The 9,387-nt window shown below is 42.4% G+C and overlaps 1 long non-coding RNA gene across 1 annotated transcript; it reads right to left on the reverse strand.

Moving 5' to 3' along the window:
- Positions 1-4,406: 4,406 nt before the first annotated feature.
- LOC126989983 (uncharacterized) lies at positions 4,407-9,044 on the reverse strand. Its single transcript, XR_007743928.1, has 4 exons — positions 8,872-9,044; positions 8,635-8,769; positions 5,533-5,646; positions 4,407-4,515 (listed from the first exon to the last, which is right to left on the reverse strand). It is a non-coding gene; the product is annotated as an uncharacterized LOC126989983 (long non-coding RNA).
- Positions 9,045-9,387: the final 343 nt, after the last annotated feature.

Consider the following 9,387-nt stretch of genomic DNA (forward strand, 5'->3'; position numbering starts at 1 on the left):
TTCGATAAATACAACGTTCCTTCTCCATGTAGGAACACAGTCAGTTCTTTCCCGCTGCAACGACTCCTCGCCGGGTACCGATAATATTCTATATGCCATGCTCCGACACCTTAGTCCTACCACCATGTCAAGGTTCCAAGTTGGGTACTGCAAGCGAGAGGTATGAACATAAGCCAAGAGAAATGGTTGAACGCAATTTACTTTATAGCAAGTAAACAACTCCAAACAACCTAAAAAACTGGAAGTCTTCAACGGTAAAGCTTCAGCACGCCGGTACCACCGATGAACCTCTTTAGCTTCTTCCTTCTTGCCTCTCGTCCTCGGTCTGGCAGTGACGAGGCAGCACAGCTTCGCCATTCAAGTGTAGTAGACGTGGTGAACGAGGAGGCACAGGAGAAAGGGTGTCAAGGTCACGGCAGTAACGGCAGTCAGGGCGTGGAGAGGGGAGGTAGGCACCCAGAACAAGCCCACGGTTCTAAAAAACAACAACGAGTAAGAGCAGAGCTGGGCCGGTGCTGAAGCAAGTGGTCAGGATGAGACTTAGTTTCTGTCTGGCGAGGAATGCGCTGGCCACCACCAAGTCGCGTCCGAAAGCGGGTTAAGAGGCCTCGGTGGTTTGTTCATCCAAGGCGTCGAACGGCTTGATGTGGACGAAGATCGAGCGTGTGCAGGTCGTTCGCCTTGTGGTAGTTCGTCCTAGGTGTCGAACGGCTTCATGCGGACGAGCATCGAGCGATGTGCAGGTCGTTCGCCTCCCTGGTCGTAGTTGCCCTCACACACCATGACCCTGTTGCTCCAAATATACAACAGTTTTGCACACAGGCATCATACCAAGTGAATGGCGCAAAGCCAGTGTACTTCCCATCCGTAAACCTGGGAAAGATGGTTCACAGCCCACTACCGACCCATTGCTCTAACATTCTGCTTATGCAAACTCCTGGAGATGGTATACTTTCACCTCGTACACCATTTAGAGAGCAATGGCCACCTGTCTCCTTACTAGTCAGGCTTTCGGAGGATGAGATCAACAGTAGACGCCCTCGTACATCTCAAGTCAGCTATCTGCCGCTCGTTTACAGACAGACGACACATGGTGTGCATTTTTTTTTTTTACCTCGGGAAGGCTGACGACACGACATGGAGATATGGGATACTAAAGCAGCTTCATGACTTTGGTCTCCGTGGACGGATGCCAAAGTTAATTAAATAATTTCTTGGAGAACGGAACTTCCGGGTCAGAGTTGGTGCGTCCTGCTCACCATCCTATGAACAGCAATTGCATAGCCACCTGAATTGCATCTACTGATCGCATGCCTATTTTAATGTACAATATCAAAACTTATACCTTCCATCCATGTAATTACATTATACATATCAGCATTATCACATTTTGTTTCGCTCATACAAATAACATCATACATCCTACTAAGTCACAAAATTTAGATGTTAGTTTACCTTTAATATCATTTATATCTAGTAAAGACAACTTTGTAATAATATCATTAGTGTCATGACCAGAAGAAATCACCAAAGGGGCATCTAACTGTGCTCCATTTTTTTCCAATGAACTATCGTTTCTTAGATGGTCTAGTTTCAGCCTTTTGCAGTCTGGGTTTGTTATGCTTATCTTGTATATATCATCTGGTCTATGAATGTCTATTGTCCTCTCTTTACCTGTAAGCCACACCCGGATTTTCCATCTCCAGAGGAAGCACTTTTTATACTGGTCTGATCCTTACCAACCTTCAGCATGGCAACCGCATAGGTGTTAGGTCATCATTTGTACATATTTTCCTCTGTTTGTCTTTCAGTTCCGCTCTTTTATTTATTTTCTTCCTCACAATATCAGGACTGCTCTTTCCTTGAAGCTTACCCAGTCTATGAGCAACAGTGATATTGTCAGGCACCAGAGTCACCACGATGTCTACCGCCAGCTCGATGACTTTAGCCCCTACCACCCCCTCAGACACGTCATTCATTCATTCATTCATCTTTGACGCCTGTTCCTAGGGCTCTATCTTTCTCTATCCAGACACTCCTCCTTGCCTGCTCAAAGTTTTTCAAGGATCTTTCACCCCTCTCCCTAACATAATCTTGCACTTATCTCTCCATTTCACTGGAGGTCGTCCTCTAACATCCCCTCCCTCTATCTCACTCACATACACCCTCCTGGTCATCTTACTCTCCTCCATTCGCTCCATGTGACCAAACCACTTTAAAGTCTGTCGCCTCACTTCTTCCACCACTCCACTTCCGTCCTTCACCCCTGTGACTCATTCCAAAACGCTCATACACACTTTCATTACTCACTCCATCCATTCTACTCACACCACATCCACTCCTCAAATAACTCATTTCCACTGCCTGCACTCTAGACCTCTGACTTTCATTCCAGGCCCATGTTTCACTTGCATATGTGAGGGTTAGTACTATTATTGTATTTCTCAAATCCCTCTTTACCTCCATGCTCACACTTCTGCCATTCATGATACGTCCCAAAGACCCTACAACCTTTCTTCCTTGCAATGCCCGTTCTCTTGTCTCTCCTTATGCACCACCATGCTCACACATAACTGATCCAAGGTACTTAAACTCATTAACCTCCTCCATTTCTTCACCATTCAAAATTATTTTGCATTCTTTTTCACATTCAATTCCTACTCTATATGGGCATACAAAAACCACAACCTCACTTCTACTCCGCTCACAAACCATCACTTTACTTTTGTTGACATTTACTTTCAGCTTTCTCCTTTTACATACACTATCAAAAACACTGACCAAATTTTGTAAGTCACTTTCATTTTCTGCAATGAGCACTGTCATCAGCAAACAGGATTGAATTCAGCACCCACTTCCTTCCCTTAGCGTACATTTTTACTCCAGCTTCCCCAATGTTTCCCTTCATTTTTCTCATAACACCATCCATATAAATATTGAACAACCACGGTGATATGACACACCCCTGCCTCAAGCCCACTTTTATCTTAAAATGTTCACTTGATTCTCTACTAATTTTGACACATGCAGACGCATCCTCATAGAAAGACTTCATTGCATTAAACAGTTTTCCTCCCACACCACATATCTTTAAGACGTCCCACAATACCAACCAATCGACTCTGCCATAAGCTTTCTCTAGATCCAAGAAGGCAGCGTATATTTTTTTTTACTTTTGCTGATATTTTTTCTACTATCATCCTGAAGGAAAATATATGATCCACACATCCCCTTCCCTTCCTGAAGCCTCCGTCATTCCAGGTCATAAATACACAAGTTATCTTAACGCTGGTATTGCTCCAACTTGCTACATTCATATATGTTTAGTAAGGTTTGTTTTTGTGACATGTCAAGTATTTTTGTTAACTCACCAGAGAGCTCTTAAAAGCACAAGGCCACTGTAATGACCTTAGTTAGCTTTGGCACAAGCACAGCTGCTATTTCCTTTGGTATTTCACTTACTTCTCTATTTTTTCTCCCTTTTATATATATATATAAATGTCACTTAACCCCTGCGCCACATTTTCCTTGACAATTCCTTCAATATTCAGAGAGTGAGAGAAAGCCATGGTGGTAGTGGTATGTTTGTTTATGTCCTGTCGTCTGCTAGCTTCTGCACACACCAATCGTGTTGTTTACCTTACTGTGCAAAGTAGCAGTTCTCTCTTGCCACTGCAATCCCTAGTAGTGTGGTCAAGGCTTTCAGGCAACAGATATTAGTTGCTAGATGACTGGAAAGCCGTAAACTTTGACATAACGATGAATGTAATTAGGAGCTGTTTTGGTGCGTCTGTTTACGGCCGCTGCTGCTGCTGTGTGTGTGTGGGTGTGTGGGTGGGTGTAGAAGAAGAAGAATGTTCAATGGAAAAATCAATTAAAAACTTGTTCTCAAAATAATGGACACTTTATATGGTGAAGCATACATGCCCAAGGGTACATACATATCATTTCATTAGGGGAACAGTTCCTTATCAAAAATGTTTTGGATGTCATAATTTCAGATGCTGCAGAAAGATGACATTTGTGCCTCTTGAACTTGCTCAGATTTGCAGAACCGTTGCTGTGTGAGTAGTGGAGGTTGTCTCCTCCCTGATGTTCATCCTTCTCTTGTCTTCCTCCACACACCATCCCCAGGCCTTCTTTTATATTATCCCAGCTGGTATCCTCGCTTCTACCTCCACCTCTGCACCTCTTTTGAGTACAAAATTCTACAGTTGGATCATTTTGTTTTGTTCCTCACAACCCCATTTTGAGCTGAGGTAGAACTGGCATGCAAGGAGTGGAGGTGATCCCTGAGCAATGGCCAAAACAGGAGGCTGCCTAAACAAACTGCTGATACCCAAGTGGTGATAAGATGACTGCTCAACATAGGATAGAGATGAGAGGCCACCATGAAGATTATCAGACAGGCTCCAGCCAAACAGCGTAATAATTGGAATCGTGCAGAGCCCCCAGAGATATACATGCAGATAAAATAATGCCGAAGTTTACAAATGACAGCCAGAGACCAAATGTCTGAAAGAGAAAATATACGTGTATGTAATTATGTATGTATGTATCATTCCTCTCTAGGATATTGCCTTTCCCAATTATTTTCATTAGTTTGTTCTGCTCTTCTAGTTCCCAATTCTAATGTTATATACCGTAAACTTCTTAATTTCAATACATCATCTGCTAAATGGTCCCTTTGAGTCTTTTTTTTTCCCAGTCCATCACATTTGTCTATCTGCTCTCCTCACTCCTACATATGTATTATATCCATTGCTTTTTCTTGATTTTATTTTCTTATCTACTTATTGCTTCATTCCTCCCCATTCACATTTTTTTCCCATCCATTACAGTGATCCTCACCATCAATCTCTCCATCTCTTTTCCAACACTTCTTCATATCCTTCCCAGAGACTTAGTCAATGTCCAAACCTGACCGGTATGCCATGACAGGAAGAAAGCACTGACTGTAAACCCTTCGTTTTAGCACAAAGGTGGAGACTCTCTCAGTATATTACCCAGCTTCTCAAATGCACTCCTGATCATCTCATATGTCTTTATATTTCTTATCCTGGTGAGGGATATGTTTCTATCTGTATTTCAAAGTACGCATATAGATTTATGGTTTCTAGCTTCCTCTTGGACGACCATTTATTTGACTATAGCATTATTGTTGAACATTGTTTTCTTCTCTTTGATATTCATCTTAAACCATATTTAATAGATTTTTCATGTGTAGTTCATTCATCATATGCAGCAATTTGCCACAAAATTTGCTGATAAGAACATTTTCATCTGCAAATAAAAATATACTGAAGTATTCGTCTCCTATTTCAAATCCTTTACTCCTCTAGTAAAGATTTTTTTTTTCTTTTTTTAATTTTTCTAGCTACACCATAAACAGTTTCGAGGATATGGTACCACCGTCTAGCTTTTTTTATTGGAACTTTCCTGTTTTGTAAGCAAACAGCTGCTCTATTCATAACAGGCTATTTAAATTGGGAACTCATTATTTATACAACTATTACTGATATTATGACTTACCTCAACTCTTACTCCCATATCCTTCACAAGAAAAACAACGACAGTTGTTTGAAATGCCAGGTACAAGTTAAGCCAAAACGGCAAGGACTGCTCCAGTTGTTCCCTTCTCACAATCTTAAAAGAAAGTAACAGGCATGAGTAATCAGCATTGGGCTCACCTAGCAATAGTTAATACTTTCTTTTTATAAGAGAGAAGAGCATATGATCACATATAAAAATGGAGGTAAGTCCACCCAAATAGGTCATCTTATACATAGAAGATCAAAGTTGGTAGAGATGAAAGACTGCAAGGTTACACCAGGTGACCACGTAGCACCACAACACCGGTTGCTAGTGATGGATGTGTGGTTAAAAAGACCTAGAAAAAGAAAGACGGGGTATGAAAAGAGGATCAGATGGACGACACTAATGCAGGAAGGGAAGAGACCAAGGTGCTTGATAGAGTGAATATAGACATAGTGAGAATACAAGCTGGGTGGAAGGAGAATGCAGTCAGAGAGAGGAATGGTCGGATAAGTATTCTGAGAAACATCTGGAAAGCCACGCACGAGTAGAACATAATGGTGGTGAGGAGTAAACGCTAAGAATGCACTGAAAAGGAAAAAGGAGACAAAGAAAAAAAGTGAGCAAAGGAGGATAAGATAGAGTACAGGAGTGCAAAGAAGTTGGCAAGGAAAGCTGAAAACACCTGAAGGAGAGACGAAAAAATACAGGAATCATATGAAGCAGACGAAGGATACAAATGGTGTGGCACTAACTTACGAGAGGAAGACAAAAGAGAGACGGAAGGAGTACCTCAATAGCCTTTTGAATGAGGAAAACCGACGGAAGCATCAGGACGATGGAATACTATACCCAGGTCTCACGAGCAGTGTAGAGTGAGTAGAAGTGGAGTGGGCACTTAAAAATGAAATATAATAAGGAGACTGGACCAAAATTAATGAAATCCCAGTGGAGGCGTGGAGGGCCCCGGGTCATGTGGGAGTGGATTTGTTGTGGAACCTTATGTGTAAGATAGAGGAGCAGGGACAGATGCCAGATGAATGGAGGGAGAGTGTCCTGGTACCCATCTTTAAGGAGAAAGAAAGGAGATGTACAAGATTGCAGGAGTTATCGTGGAATTAAACTATTATTTCACATAATGAAAGCCTGGGAAAGGATACTGGAAGAGAGATTGAGGATGGAGGTGGAGGTGTCCAGAGGTCAGTTTAGCTTCATGCCTGGTCAAGGAACAATGAACCCAATATTCATATTGAGCCAATGATAGAAGGGTACAGAGAAAAACAGTAATAACTACATATGGTATTTGTAGATCTAGAGAAGGACTATGACAGAATACCGCGAGGCAGGAATTGTGGAGGTGTTTGAGAGAGAGGAGGGTACCTGAAATGTAAGATTGGTCAAAGAAATGTACAGAAGTGTCAAGACGCAGTGAGAGATGGAATAGGTATGGAAGACATTTTTAGAGTGAATGTTAGGCTACATCAGGGCACTGCACTGAACCCCTTCCTTTTCAACAGAGGTTTTAAGACAGGGGGCACTGTGGGACATGATTTTTCTGTACGGTCTGGCCTATAGCTGGTGGTCGGCCCCAGCCCGTCATGGCTCAGACAAGTGTTTATAGTGGCACCATCTATTCTTGGTCCATGCTGCCCCCTGGATCTCATTCTTGATTCACTTTGGCAATTCTTCTAGAGTCCGGGTTGATGGGTGGTCTTCAGGACAGCATGTGGGTAGTCTTAGGGCACTCGGCGGTTACTGAAAAATCCCAGGTGATAGCAGTGGATTCGAACCCGCTTCGTCTAGGACGCGGCGAACGCGGGGACAGCACGCTAACCACTCAGCCACCGCCGCCCTTAATGTATGCCACTGATAATGTTTTGATGAGTGAATCAAAAGAAAGGATAGAGCGCAGACATGACGAGTGGAGATTAGCATTAGAGGGTAGAGGAATGAAAATAAGTAGAACAAAGATTCAGAACAAAGATACAATAAATGATGTGTGCAGAACAAGAGCAGGATAGACATGAAAGTATCAAGTTGGATGGTGAAGAGCTGAGGAGGGTGAATGCATTTCAATACCTGGGATCAGCCATATCAGCAGACGGTAGTGAAGATAGGGAATAACTGGAAGAATCTAAGCGGGATGGAGAAGTTGGAGAGACGCATCACGAATAATGTGCTACAGGAAAATGCCAGTGAAATTAAAAGGGAAGGTGTACAAAACGGTGGTAAGACCAGTGATAACGTACGGGGCTGAAGCAGTACCTGTGGAGAAAGTAAACGAGAGGAGGGTGGAGGCAGCAAAAATGAGGATATTGCGCTGGATGTGCGGCTTGACAAGAGAGGACAAAATCAGCAATGCAAGGATCAGAGGAACAGTGATGGTGGTGGTGGTTTAAAAGAAGACGCACGAGGCAAGACATAGATGGTACGGGCACGTCATGGGGCGACATGGAGAAAGTGACGAGAAGAAAGTACTGGCTATGGAAGTACGGGTGAGCAGGACCTGGATACCAACATGAAAGGCTATAGTCAGGTGGAGGCGGCTCATCAAGAACAGCGACCTCGTATAAAGACGGGTTTAATAGAGCTGACGAAGAGGAAAAGGGTATATCTATGTCTATTTATCTATCTACATATCTATCTATCTTTCTACACCATACCCAGGTCTCACGAGAATTGAAGAGAAAGCAGAATTGGAGAGGGCACTTAAAAGAATGAAAAACAACATGGAGACTGGACCAAAGGAAATCCCAGTGGAGGCGTGGATGCCCTGCTGGCAGATGTGAAAGTATCATTAGGTAAAAGCCTAAAATAAACTATGCAATTGAAAACATAGGAACATAACCAGCAAGTTTTAGGGGTCCGATGCTGTGATTGAGGTAGTATAACTTTCAATTCAGCTTTATGTACTGTAAGTACCTAACCAATTTCATATCGACAGTTCAATGTACTATGGACCTGGAATGTTAATAATGCAGAGTATCAGATTCAGAAGTCTGATATTTTGATAAAAAAAAGTTGCATTTTTGAGACACTGCTGGCTGATAGCTTGTGAAAAAGTGCACAGTATTCATGAATAATATCACAAAGTCTTACGTCAGGGATGTCTTCTTCCGCCCCAAGGCGAGGCTTGCCTGGAGACCAGCCAGGTCCGTAGAACAGAGTCCGCAATCTGTCACCGCCAGTTTTCATTGCTTTCATCTTTTGATACAGTTGCTGATAAGGCTTTAGCTGATGGAAATATAGAAATCTAAGAACAAGTTCATACATCTGTCAACATCATAAACATGTATCTTAAAAGAAAACAGTGAGATGGTAAAAACATTTTATAACCTGAAGGCCGAGTGTATGAAAGGTGTCCATCTGAGACACAGTGCCGTAGACGATGGGCTCGTCCTCGCGTTCCTCGGCAAATGTACCAAACATCCGATCCCAGACGATGAAAAGCATGCCATAGTTTTTGTCCAAAGCGTATTTATTCACACCTACAAAGTGGGAGTATAGTCAATATTCACACAATATTTTTTTAACCCCTCACTTGAAAAAAAATGAAATATCTGAATATTCATAAACTCAAAAAAAGAAAAAACCGTTTATTTACATCTGTCTCATAATGATGGGTGCAGTAAGTTCATTTTAAACATATGATAAAGAAATAAATCAAAATACCATATTAAAGGAGACTTTACCTTGGTGGACTCTGTGATTGCTCGAGTCACCATGATGAACTCAATGAGTTGCCCCAGTCCTGGGATGATCTTGGATATATTAGAGTCATCAAACTGTGACTCCACAATCCGTACGCAAAGTTCAGCTGCACATGCATCGCGAAGATGGAGGGAGGGACCC

This window comes from Eriocheir sinensis, unplaced genomic scaffold (assembly GCF_024679095.1).
Source record: "Eriocheir sinensis breed Jianghai 21 unplaced genomic scaffold, ASM2467909v1 Scaffold140, whole genome shotgun sequence".
Lineage (NCBI taxonomy): Eukaryota > Metazoa > Arthropoda > Malacostraca > Decapoda > Varunidae > Eriocheir > Eriocheir sinensis.